At 43.5% G+C, this 14105-nt stretch overlaps 1 protein-coding gene across 1 annotated transcript in view; it reads right to left on the bottom strand.

Annotated features, from left to right (window-relative positions):
* The window catches only part of LOC122789862 (U2 snRNP-associated SURP motif-containing protein-like), a 1539784-nt gene that overhangs the window by 1050757 nt on the left and 474922 nt on the right, over nucleotides 1-14105 (bottom strand). The window lies entirely within an intron of this gene.

The following is a 14105-nucleotide window of genomic DNA, read 5'->3' on the forward strand; positions in this document are numbered from 1 at the left end:
GCTAGAAAATGGAAATCAAAATCCAAACCACCTACACTAGATGTAGTGAACACACCAACAGCGATAAAACAACTGGAATTGAGATCTTTAGTTTTAAAATGGTAGGAGCAATCTACATAGGAAAAAGTACAGTTGTGTACACATCCCATAAATGTAGATGTTACAGTGTATTCACTGTTGCAGTTTTCACATTTGGGTTATCTGCCTGCAGGAAGCCCTCAGCCGGCCTGAATACCAGTGTCTTGGATTCCTGCGTCAGATGCTCTCTCTTCTACAATGACGTCGGGTCGTCAGGGGTATAAAACATGCAGCCAACGCCATTACATCAGTTTTTCTTGTCCCAGATATCAGGGGCCCCAACAATGGGAAGCAATTATATGTTATGGTACACCTCTATCAAAAAGCAAATACACCAAACAAGAAGGAAAGGTAGAGCCAAGAGAAGTCAGGGGGCTGGTGGGAGGGTAACCAGGACTGCAACTGTGAATACTCATGAAAATCTACATTTATGGTAAGTGTACACAACTGTACTATGTTCTTCGTGTTTCACTGTTGCAGTCATCACATCTGGGTCGATTCCCAAAGCTAAGGAAGGGAGAAAGAAGTTAGAGAGCATTAGGGCCAGCTATTATGCCCTGCAAGACTGCAGTGGCAAAACCAGCTCTGGATTTAGAAAAAATAGCCATGTGATAATGCTTGGTGAAGGTATGTACAGAGCTCCATGTAGCAGCTTCTAGGATGTCCCTGGTAGGGACGCCTCTAAAAAAGGCTGTAGAGGTAGATGCAGCCCTGATGGAATGTGATCTTATCCCATCCCTGTGGGGTAGGTTTTCCATGGTGCTTACAGCAGAAATTAATGCAATGGGCTATTCATTTAGAAATGGTTTGCTTTGAAATGGCCTTCCCCTCTGCCCCTGCAGCAAAGCCAACTAGCAACTGTTCAGTTTTTCTGAGAGGCTTAGTCCTGTCCAAATAAAAACTAGGTTGTCTGTGCACATCCAGAGAGTGCAGTATTTGTTCTCCTTTGTTTTGTGGATTAGGGAAAAAAGTAGGCAAATGAATGCACTGATTTAGGGTCACACTACACAACACTTTGGGCATAAAGGAAGGATTGGTCCAGAGGGAAACCCTGTCTGCATGGAAGATAATGAAGGGTTCCACTGCCATAAGGGCCTGTAATTCAGACACTCTTCTTGCTGAAGTGATGGCTAGAAGGAAGGCTGTTTTCCAAGAAAGGAATTGCAACTTTGCAGTTGCAGCTGGCTCAAAGGGAGGGAGAATAAGCTTTTCCAATACAAAGTTAAGGTCCCAGGCTAGAGTAGGGGCTCTCCTGGGGGTCTTAAATTTTTGGCCCCTCCAAGGAATTGCTTTAGCAGGGGGTGAGAAAAGAGGGGTGGCTCAGTATGATAATGTGCTGAAATGGCAGAGGCATGAATTTTAATTGACGAGAAGGATAGGCCCTTGTCGAGCATTTTTGTTAAGTACTGAAGAATATGAGGTAAGCTGGGCACAGTTGTGCTCATCCCCTGAGTTTGGCTCCAGGAACAGTATATTTTCCACTTTTCAGCATTGGATTTTCTAATACTAGGCCTCCTTGCCTCCAGAATGACATCTAGCACCTGCTTTCTGAGGGATGCTATTGGAGAGCTCAAGGAATTAGCCAGGCTGCAAGGTTCAGGGTTTGAAGCTGAGGGTGCAGAATCTGGCCCACCTGCTGTGACAGCAGGGAAGGGGTCTGAAGCAGATGCCATGGTTCCAGTAGTGTCATACTGCGCAAGAGGGGGTACCAGGGCTGGCGTGGCCAGTCTGGTGCAATCAGTACTGTCCTTGGCTTGTCCTGTTTGATCTTTTGCAGAACCTTCGAGAGGAGAGGCAGAGGGGGAAAAGGCAAACTGAGAGGCTTTACCAGGTAAAGGACAGGGCATACACTTTCCAGGCTCAACTGTGGGAAGTCCTTGTGCAGAATTTGTTCAATTGGTAGTTCTGAGGGGAGGCAAACAGGTCTACCTCTGGAGTCCCCCATTTGTTCCTCAAGAGTCTGAATATTTTTGGTTCCAGATCCCATTAGTGTGGGTCCAGGAGATTTCTGCTCAGGTCGTCTGCCAGTGAATTTAGCTTGCCTGGCAGGAACTGAGCTTGCAGGTGCACTTGGTAGCTCAAGGCTGTGTTCCACAGAGCCATGGCTAGTCTGCAGAGAGGATACGAGTGGGTTGCCCCCAGCTTGTTTATGTACCACATAACTGTGGTGTTCTCTGTCTTTACCAATAATTATCCTGGAAAAATGCAGTCTTTGAAGGGAGTCCGGGAATTCTGTACAGCTAACATTTCTTTTTGGTTGATATGCAGGTGCATCCATCTCGGGTTCCATTTGCCCAGAATGCACTGCCCTGCCAAGTGAGCCCCCCATGCATAGTCTGATGAGTCTGTTAGGGTTTGGGCAGCAAGGGGTAGAGTGAAAGGGAGCCCATTGTTGTGGTAGCAGGCCTCTGCCCACCAAAGGAACTCTGTCTTTACACAAGCGGATGTAGTACGAATGAAAATCTTTATGAGGTATTGGCTTTCCACAGGTAAGACAACTGTTAACTTTTACTGACATCGGCTGGAGCAAGGAAAAAGATCCCCAACGGGGTACTTTATCTTTTTTTTTTTTTTTTTTGAAGACTTCGGTTCTGAAACTCGAAAACGAAAATTTCAGGAGTCGGCTGACCAGCACTTGCGAACTGCTTCTGCTTCGGGCACCACATGACAAGAAAGACTGATGTAATGGCGTCGGCTGCATGTTTTGCACCCCTGACTACCTGATGTCATGGAAGAAGAGACAGCATCTGACTCAGGAATCCAAGACTCTGGTATTCAGGCCGGCTGAGGGCTACCTGCAGGCAGCTAACCAAAATGAGATGACTGCAACAGTAAAACACGAAGAACATCATGGGAATTGTGGGAACAATACATACAAGCAAGGAATGAGGTTTAAAAGGCAGCAGGACTTAAATGAACTATGTAATATTTGACTGAAAAAGACTGGGCAGATAAGTGATGTATAATGTTTGCAACTGGGAGTGTGTGTCAGTATGGTTTGTGATGTAAAATGCTTGCAACTAGGATTGTGTTGGTGTGGTTTGTTTATATTTGTATAAATGTATGACTGCCTATACATTAAGTGACTGTTTAATAAACTTGTTTCTTAAAAAAAAGGCAGGAACTGAATAATTCATGTAATGTTGCTTAGGTTACATGACTTACAGCAATACATGTGAAGTAAAATATATGTTATGTTAATTACAGTGTGATTACTTTTATATGAATGCAAATTTGTCTATGTCAAGTGATAATTCACTACATTTTTTTTAAACACTTTCACTGTTCCTCCTGAAGAACAGCATATGGCTGGGTGTACATTAACACTTGACAGTGCACGCTGTGAGGCATGCATCTATGATTTAATTATGTCACCACTGCATCTAACTGAAGCACAGTTAATGAAACAGATTTCTACCAGGCTGGATAATTTTTCCCCCATATACCCCTACTTTATACCATACTTTTTTCTTGCCCCATACTGCATCTATTTGCAGCCACTCGTCCATTTTTCTTCTGAGACTTAAACTAAATACAGACCACTCCCCTTTTCTTCCAAAAAAAACAGTAATGTTTTGTTTACTCTGCTTTATCCCAGGTTAAACACACAGACTACCATTTTCTTAACCCAACTGAGAATACAGTAAGAGGAATTAACGAACCTCGCACACTTCTAATTATGCAAATGTTAGAGCTAAATACATAAAACCAGACCTATAATATAAGTAATCCACAATTCTGATGGTCACTACTTGACTAGGTTAAGGTTTTCTTAGCTGTGTATGAGTAAATTCTCCAGTGATGTAAAAATTAAAATCCAAGTTCTCCACATTAGTGCGCTTGGACTCAAAATTCAAACTCAACTAAACGAGAGTTGTGCTACCTACAGTAGGTTTATCAAGTGCTCTTCTCTGGTTTACAGACGTAAGGACACTCTTCTCTCTCTAATTTGCCACTGTATTCCTACAGACCCCTCAGGAAATGTCAATGGCAGGCCATAATTCCTTAGCTGTATAAAACTCACCAGCAGCTTATCCTATGTTGCCGGTTTTATGTACAGCTAGGATTCTCTTCACTTTGTCATCCATCTCCTATATAACACCTTTCCTGAAATGTATGTGCACTAATGCCTTTTGGTGATGACAGTCATCAGATGAATAACCTGACACTCCTATGAAAGCACCTGCTATAAAATTAACTAAGATAATAACTGAAGACATCCAATTAAATTAGGACCACTGCATTACTGCCATTTAACCATAAAAGTGGAAAAAATGTTGCCCAAAACACCATGTAGCATTCCTTTTGCAATCAAGAGAAGTTAAAAGTTCAGTATTAGTAGTGACAGTTTGCAGGCATCTGGCCAACAGGTCATGAAAATCAGCACTCAAATATATATTTTTTTTAAATATATTTATTCATTCTGTCCTTCATTTAACATACTTATTCTGAATGGTGAAAAAAAAGAGACGCCGCGATGGTGCAGTGGTTAGCATTGTTGCCTCACAGCAAAAGGTTCTCCCCATTCAATTCTCGTCTGGAGCGCCTTCTGTGTGGAGTCTGCATGTCATCCCCGCAGTAGAGTGATGTTTAAAGACATGCAGGTAGGAGAGTACGTGAATGGGTGCGCCTTCTTTAAAGGCTGGGCTGGCAACTCTGCACCATAAAAATCCACTGCCAATCAATAGCGGATCGGAGTTCCGCTGTGGCGACCCCTAACCGGAAAAAGTTGAAAGACATTACTATTCTGAATGGTGAACAACCTGCCTGATTGTGTTAAGACAGGGGGGGCTTCTGAGCTGCCACTATCTTAACTATGCTTGCCACGTGGTCTGAACAATAACATTGCCCAACAAAACTCGTCCAATACTTTTATCATATCTCTTTATAACTTAATCTGACAATTTTTTTACTAACTCCATTTATTCATTTTTTTTTTACTACCACCTGCAAATCCTAGCGATTTTAATTTTTATTAAGCCTAGCCTCTGCACTTGTATAGTAGAACCAAAGTAAGCAATTATTCCTTCATCTGCTTTATCTCTCAGTAACTGGGCATTCTGAAAAATTAATCAAGTCTGACCTACCCTGCACTGTACGTTTTCATTTCATTTCAGTGACTTGTACCTTTCATGACGATCTCCCTCTGCACCTTACCAGTGCTACCACAATATTTCCTGATGTTCTGAAATCTTCATAAAATTCACTGTGCTGTTCACGTCTCCTCTATTCTCCTGACCGTTCTTGGGTTTTTCTGTTCTCCAGCTCAAACACTGAGAAAGCTGCCAAGGTAGTTTTCTCCTATGTCACCCACCACAGCATGTCCTTCTTAAGACAAGGCATGACAGAGACTCAAAGACTTGTGCAGCTAGACGGTGAGTGTGTTGAGACCATACATTTTTCAGGTACTAGTGAATTTTCTTGATATACAACCTGGCTAATAAAAGCATTGGTATAGTTGCTGCTATGAATCCTACTGCTGAGAATCTCCCTGGTTGAGCAAGCTTGGAGAGAGATTAGGGACTGGGCAAGAACGCCTGTATGTTTTTTGCATCTAGTCTGCAACCCAAGAAAACAAGGTGTTGAGTGGGGTGCAGGAAAGATTTTCTGACACTGACAGTGAATCCCGGTTGTTGGAAGAAGGTGAGATTGAACTTGAGATGCTGCAGTAAGACCGGAGGCAAAGATTAGCAGATTATGTAGGAAGAGGGATATTTGTATTTTCCAAGCCCTGCAAAAGGCTGCAAATGGGGCTTAGCATTTTGCAAAAACTCTGGGGCTGTGGAAAGGCCAAAAGGCAAAGCAGTAAACCGAAAATGTGATGAGTCAGTACAGAATCTCAGACATTTCTTGCAATAAGGTCATGTGGGCATTAGCAAGTACATATCCTTTAAATCCAAAAATAGTAGGAAGGCCCGTGGAAGGATGAAGGGTAGAAGAGTCTGAAGAGAGCATTTTGGAAGTGGGTATTTAAGGAAAGTGCTGAGCTGGAAGAGATCCAGTCTGGATCTCCATTTTCCTTCTTTCTTAGTACCAGAAACAGTCTCAAATAGAATCCTTGTTCCTTAAACTGAGAGGGAAATGGCTCTATGGTACCTTGGGACTATAGTTCCCTAAGTATGGGAATGAAGAGCTCAAACTGGTTGTGGGACAGAGGTAGTATCCCTTTGAAGTGAGGAAGTTCTTTCCAGTATCTGCTGTAACCTTATCTGATGATGGTGAGTTATCCACTTGTCACATTTCTCAATTTGCAGTGGAAATAACTAGCCTTTTTAACAGGGTAAGACCGATGGGAAAGGGAGGGCATTTGGAAGAGTCACACAGACTTATCTGTGAAGGAAGGTCTCCAAGATCTGGGGTCCCTTTCAGCTTTTCCTGGAAAGATTTTTGAGTGCTTTCTAGCATTCCTGAGAATAGCAATGCCCCTCAAAGTAAATCGGCTGAGTGATTCCTCAAGAGTTTGGGCACAGAGGTAAGAATGATCTGTCTGCAGTCCTTCACAACCTTTCCTTGCTCCTGCAAGGCTTTGAATAAGCGGTCTGCCTATGGGCCAAACAAAAGGTCCCTGTTTAGGGGAAATCTCTGAGTTTGACCTTAAAATCCTCTGTCAGGGGTGGTTACGGCAACCAGGCAGGTCTCTGAATGACTGAACAATTAGCAGCTGCTCTGGAAGATGTCTCAATAATATCATATGTGCATTTTATACTATGCCTAACCACTTAAGTGGCCTGATGTCCCAGTAGTGAAATATGTTACTTGGTGTATAATGCTGACATATCACACTCAGGTTTGTTCAGATTATTAAGGAAAGAGGAGAGGTATTTAGTTATCTGGATCTAAATTTCCCCTGAAGGCAAAAGTAGAAGATGTACAGACTTTTTCCCCACCTATCTACAGTCTTGCTGTCCCTATCTAATGCTACGGCATTAGCATTTGGCAGTAGCTTACACAGTTTGTCTGGGGTTAAGGAAACAAGATGAAGGGTCAACTACAGGATTCTTAAAGGAAATGGAGACAATCTGAAACCTTGAAGAATATGTCTGGCCTTTTCGGAGATGGGGGGGTTGAGAGTCAGGAGTTGTGGATGTAAAGGCATCCAATGGGGTCGCAACTGACTGTGTCTAAGGTACAGCTGGATGCACCATATGTTCTAATCTCTGCAGGTATGTCAGAGTCAAACTAGGCAGAAAAATTCTCAGATCTAGGTCTTTTGAGTTTCTCCTTGGGTGCAAAAGGTACATTAGGTGTGGTGGGATCTGCCATCTCAGAGTGGACCAAATGCTTCATACACTGGGTCTGAACGTTTTCAAAGACGACAAACAGGAGTGAATTGGCTTACATACAAAAGACTAGAAAATGGCACATTCCTCTCCTAAAGAGCGAAGACACTGGGTATGTGGGGGGGGGGGGGTCTTTGTAGGCTGCCTTCTGCACTCACTTTCCTTCCTAGCTGACATTTAACAAAATCACAGCAAAACAGTTTAAACAAGTAAGGTTCCCCAATGGGGCACTTATCTAAACCAGGGAAGGTTTACAGTACAAACGACCACTGGAAGATAAGACCAATGGGTGTGACACCTGCTATAGGGCTGGCGGAGAGATGGTCTGAGGATTTATGCTCATACATTCACTTATATACCCAAAGCTTGTGAGCTAATGTCATACATCAGATGGACGCTAATGGGAAGGCTTATGCTTTGGCACCCAGGCTGGACATCGGTGATGAAAACTCATCTGTTTGGAATAATGCAACAGTTGACTGCAGTCAGGACGTCACACCACACTACATTTTAAGTTGTTTTCAAGTTTCACAAGGATGTTATAACATGTGATAGAGAATCGTACAAAAGACAGGGAGAGAGAGGAATGGGGTGAGAAAGAGAGAGAGAGCACAACTTAATGCTTATGATGTCAAAAGTACAGTTGTGTACACTTACCATAAATGTAGATGTTCCAGTGTTTTCTCTGTTGCAGTCATTACATTTGGCTAATCTGCTGGCAGGTTGCCCTCCGTCGGCCTGATTAACAAAGTCTTGGGTCCTGCGTCGATTGCTGTCTCTTCTTCCATGACGTCAGGTCGTCAGGGGAATAAAACATGCAGCTGACGCCATTACATCAGTTTTTCTTGCCCCAGATGGGGAGCAATTTATGGTAGGTACACAACTGTACTATGTTCATCGTGTTTCACTGTTGCAGTCATTACGTTAAGTGATAATGCTTGGTAAAAGTGTGCAATGAACTCCAAGTTGCAGCCTCCAAAATTTCCTCGGTTGGTACTCGTCTGAGAAAGGCTGCTGCCCTGGTAGAATGTGGCCTAATATTCTTAGGCACTGACGTGCCATGCTGTGCATAGCAGAAATGAATGCAGTGTCCTATCCATTTTGAAATAGTCTGCTTTGAGATAGCCTTTCCTTGTGATCCTGCAGCATATGCGACAAACAGTTGCTCAGCTTTTCTGAAAGCTTTTGTTTTGTCCAAGTAGAAGCGTAGCTGCCTGTGTATGTCCAAAGAGTGCAGAAGTCTCTCCCCTTTATTCTGGGGATTTGGATAAAATGTTGGCAAATGAATGGTTTGGTTAAGAGCCACACTGGATACTACCTTTGGCATAAATGTTGGGTTTGTCCTTAGAGAAACCCTGTCCGGATGAAAAATGATAAAAGGTTCCACTGCTATTAATGCCTGTAACTCTGACACTCTTCATGCTGAAGTTATTGCTAGGAGCAGAGCAGTTTTCCATAAGAATTTTATGTCAGCTGTATTGGCTGGCTGAAAAGGAGGCAGTGTGAGCTTTTCCAAGACAAAGTTGAGGTTCCATGCAGGTATCAGTACTCTCCTTGGGGGTCTTATGTTTTTTGCCCCTCTGAGGTACTGTCTTAGCAGTGGATGTGAGAAAATAGGAAGTTCCATATTGTAATGAGCTGAAATGGCAGAGGCATGGATCTTAATTGATGAGAAGGATAGGCCTTTGTCCAGCATCTCAGTTAGGTATTGTAAAATATGAGGTATATTTGGAACAAGTGGTTCAAGGCCTTGTGCCTGGTTCCAAGCACAGAATCTCTTCCATTTTTCTGCATAAGATTTCCTGTTGCTGGGCCTCCTGGCTTCCAAAATGACATCCATAACAGCTTTAGAGAGAGGTGTGTTCTGAGTGACTATATTATTTGCCATGCAGCCAGATTTAAGGTTTTGAGTTGGCTGTGCAGGATCTGATTGTTTTGTTGAGTCAGAAGATGAGGAATTTGAGGTAAAGTCCAGGCTGGGCCTTGAGACAAGCTCATTAGGATTGGGTACCAGTGCTGGCGTGGCCAGTCTGGGGCAATCAGAATAATTTTTGGCTTCTCTTGTCTGACTTTTAGGAGTACCTTGGGAAGGAGAGGCAGTGGTGGAAAGGCATAAACTGTTGGGTTTTCCAGCTGAATGATAGAGCATCCACTTTCCATGCTTGTGAGTGATGTCCTTGGCAGAATCTCTGTAGTTGGCAGTTGTGAGGGGAGGCAAAAAGATCTATGTCTGGGCATCCCCATTTCCTTGTTATCAGACCTGTGGATCTAGTTTCCACTCGTGAGGGTCCATGAGGTTTCTGCTTAGTTAGTCTGCCAGAGTATTTTTCTTTCCTGGCAGGAATTGTGCCTGCAGATGTAATTGATAGGTCAGTGCTGTGTTCCACAAAGTCATGGATTGCCTACAGAGGGGGTAGGAATGTGTGCCCCCTTGCTTGTTTATGTACCACATAACTGTAGTATTGTCCGTCGTTAGTAATAGTTGTCCTGGATGTAGTAGATCCTTGAAGGCTGTCAGGGCATTCTGTACAGCTAGCATCTCTTTTTGATTGATATGAAGATGCATTTGGTCCGTGGGCCACGTGCCCTGAATACATTTTCCTGCCATGTGTGCCCCCCAGGCATAATCCGATGCATTTGTTGTTAGTGTCTCTGCCTGGCTGTGGGTAAAGTGAAAGTCTGTCCCTTGTGGTGACAGGCCAGTGCCCACCATCGAAATTCCTGCTGCAGGCAGGGAATAACAGTTATTATTGTTTCCAAGCTGTGGCAATGTTGAGTCCAAACACTTTTTAGATACCATTGCAGCTTCCTCATATGCAGTCTTGCATATGGAATTAGCAGGATGCAGGATGCCATGAAGTCCAAAGCCTGCAGAATTTTTCTTGCAGGTAGCTGGGTCTTTGTTGCCATCATTTGAAAGTAATGAGTCAGTTGCCTTTCCTTGTCTGGCGTGAGATAAGCCATCTGGGCAGTTGTATTTAAGCTTGCACCCAGGAATATGATCTCTTGAGAGGGCACTAGTTTTGATTTATTTTCGTTTACTGTGTACCCTAGGCAAATTAGTAATCTTTTTACAAACGCCAGATGCTTTAGTAGAATGTCCTCGCTCTCTGCTTGAATAAGGCAGTCGTCCAAGTAGGGATATATTTGAATTCCTTTTTGTCTGCAAAATGCAATTACTGGTGGCAGGCATTTTGTGAAGACCCTGGGCGCAGTAGATAAGCCAAAGGGCAGTGCACAGAATTGGTAATGCATTGAGCCAGCTATGAATCTGAGGTATCTTCTGCAAGATTGTCTGATTGGGACATGCAGGTATGCCTCTGTCAGGTCCAAAGCAACTAGCCAAGCCTTCTTGCCCAGCATGGGTAGGCGTTGCTACAGTGTCAACATTTTGAATTTTTGGAACATCCAGGAAAGTATTTGGAAAATACAGGTCCTGTATTGGTCTCCAGGCTTTGTCCTTTCTGGGTACCAAGAATAGTCTTGAGTAAAATCCTTGCCCCTGTTCTTGCTGTGGTACTTTTTGAATAGCCCTCATGTCCATGAGAGCCGAAATTTGTTTTTGTGCCTCTGCCCATTGATTTTGTGGCAGGTCTGGCATACCTTTTGACGTTGGTAGGGTGTGAAAGTGGAACCTGTAACCCTGAGAAACAATATTCAGTACCCATTTGTCTTGGGTGATCATGTGCCAATTTTGTGAGAAAAGTGCTAGTTTTCCCCCTAAGGGTGCTGCCAAAAGGTAAGTGCTTGGCATTTGTAGAGGAAAGTCATTGGGACTGTTTCCTATAAGGTTGTGATTTGTCTTCTCCACCTTTGGGGGCTGAAGCACCTCATTGTTTAGGTCTGTATGAGCCTTGGGGCTGAGATCTGCCTTGTGGGCGTCTGTATCTGCCTCTTTGTGGCCAGACACTGGAAAGGACCAATTTTTAGAAGGCCAGTTCCTGCTAAATCTAGGTGGCTGAACCTGTAAGAAATCCTTTACTGTCTGCATTGATTTTGCTTTATCCTCCATTTTCTTTAACACCTCTTCTGCTTTAACACCATTTTCTTTAACACCTCTTCTGCCTTAACACCAAACAAAGTATCATGCTGTAAGGGAGCATCCAATAATTTTGCTTTAACATGATCAGGTAAACTCTGTTCTTTTAACCAAGCATGCCTTCGAATGACAGAACCTGTAACTGCGGCTCTGCAAGATGCCTCTAATGAATCAAAACCACATTGCAAAGTATGCTTTCCCACTTGTTCAGCTGCATGCAATAAATCCTGCATTTCCTTGTTCTCAGGACATTCAGAGCTTGTAAGAATTTTCGGTTTTAGCAAAGACATTAGGTATTGTTGATATTTAAGCATGTGAAGCTGGCAGTTTAAAGCCCTTACAGCTAAAGTAGCAGAGGTGTAAACTTTTTCCCCCATCTGTCCTGTACTCTAGAATCCCTATAAGAGGGAACAGGGTTTTTTGCAGTGGAAGCCTTGACCCCTTTGGGACCATGAGAAATAGTTTCTGGATCAGCAGCAGGGTTTTTATAAAGAAATTTATGAGAATCTGGAACCCTGTACTGCCTATCTGGCTTCACTGGTGCAGGGGGGTAGAGAATCAGGAGTCCAACTGGATTCAGAAAAAACATCAACAATATCTAGTACAGGGGGATAGCAAGAGGCCTGTGCTGAGGCAATAAAAATAAGTCTCTGAGCCTTTTCTTGGATTCTGAATAATCCTGGCTCTCCCAATGGAAATGTTCCCTCATGGTGTGCAGTGTTTCCCCAAAAGAGTAGTCCTCAGGAGGAGAGGCTGAAGGGATAGATTCTTCAGCATCAGAGTCCTCACAGGGAGGGAGAGAATATCCCTCTTCTGAAGAGGAATCAGAAGAAATAGAAACCTTGTCAGAGGAATCATAGTCAGTGTCTTGCCAAGGCCTTTTATCAGGAGGCCCTTATCAAAGTAATTAGGTCCTCGGCCATTTTGAGCATCTGTTTCTTTGGCATGGATGACTGTCCAGGAGAATACTGTACTTGTTTCTTTGTCGTTAAAGGTGTTTTAAACTTTGCCTTAGCTGCTGAAGTGGTCTTGATAGTAAGCTGTGTAGGTCTGAAAACACCCTCAGAAGCCGATGCCTGCTCAGCGGCTCCGGACCCATCTGAGGGAATCGTTTCCGTAGGCCCAATACCTTGAGTTTCCAGAGGCCTAGCTGTCTCCACGTAGGAGTCGGAGGCGGCCTGTGGCTCTGAGGTAGCGGGTGTCAGGGGCTGCGAAAGCACCTCACTGAAAACCGGCGAGCCGGCGACTGGTCTAGAAGAGGCTTCGTCGTTGGTTTTGGACCTCGGATGCTGTCGTTTTCTTTGTCCTTGCACTTTTTATGCAGTCCAGTCATCAGTTGTTCCGACGGCATTATATAGTTAAACCTTCGGCCTAAGTAATGAAAAGCAAAATCGAACAGACGCTTAATAGTGCGTTGGTTGAATCTAGCACAAAACCGACAACTAGCAACGTCGTGGTCAGGGCCTAGGCAAGGAATACAGTTAGAATGAAAATCCTTATGAGGTATTTGCTTCCCACAAGAAATACAATCGTTAACTTTTACTGACATCGGACTGGAGCAAGAAGAAGATTCCCCAATGGGGTACTTAGCTTTATTGAAGACTTCGGATATGAAATTCAAATTCGAAAATCTCAGAAGTCAGTCGACTGGCACTTGCGAACTGCTTTTGCTTCAGGCACCACGTGGCAAGAAAGACTGAAGAAAATGGCATCGGCTGCATCTTCTATACCCCTGGCGCATTGACGTCAGGGAAGAGGTGACAGCAACAGACGCCGGACCAGGACTTTGGAATTCAGACCAACTGCGGGTAGCCTGCCAGCAGGATAACCCAAGTGTAATAACTGCAACAGTGAAACACGATGAACATCTCTAGTTTCAGACAAGGTATGATAGGAATCTTTGTTTCCAGACTGTGACAATGCTGACTCCATAAACTTTTTAAGTACCACTGAGGTTTCCACATATGCAGTCTTGCATATGGAATTAGAAGAATGCAGGAGGCCATGAACCCCAAAGCTTGCAGAATTTGTCTTGCAGATAGCAGGGCTTTTGTGGCCACTTGTTTAAATTAAGTCACCAATTGAATTTGCTTTTCTGGCGCAAGGTAAGCCACCTGGGTAGTTGTATTCAAGCTTGCACGCAGGAATGTAATTTTTTGAGAGGGTACCAGTTGTGATTTCTTTTAGTTTATTGTGTACCCTAGACAAGTTAGAACCCTTTTTTTTTTACAAACTCCAGATGTTTTACAAGAATGTCCTTATTTTCTGCCTTAGACAATCGTCCAGGTATGGATATATTTGAATATTTCTTTGCCTGCAAAATGCAATTACTGTAGCCAGGCACTTTGTGAATACCCTGGGCGCAGTTGATAAGCCAAAGGTTAGTGAAGAGAACTGGTAATGCAAATAGCCTGCTTTGAAGCGGAGGTATCTTCTGCAAGATTCCCTGATTGGGATATGCAGGTAAGCCTCTTTTAAATCTAGAGTTACCAACCAGGCATCTTTGCCTAGCATAGGAAGTAACTGTTGAAGAATCAGCATCTTGAATTTTGGAATGTCCAGAAATGTGTAGTTAAGTCCACAATTGGACGCCATGATTTGTCTTTTCTGGGTACCAGGAAAATCTTTAATAGAAACCTTGTCCCTTTTCCTCTTCTGGTACTGGTTGAATAGCCCCCATGTTCATGAGGGACAACTTGTTTCTGGGC

Source organism: Protopterus annectens, chromosome 15.part0, assembly GCF_019279795.1.
Source record: "Protopterus annectens isolate FY-2018-M chromosome 15.part0, PAN1.0, whole genome shotgun sequence".
Taxonomy (NCBI): Eukaryota; Metazoa; Chordata; order Ceratodontiformes; family Protopteridae; genus Protopterus; species Protopterus annectens.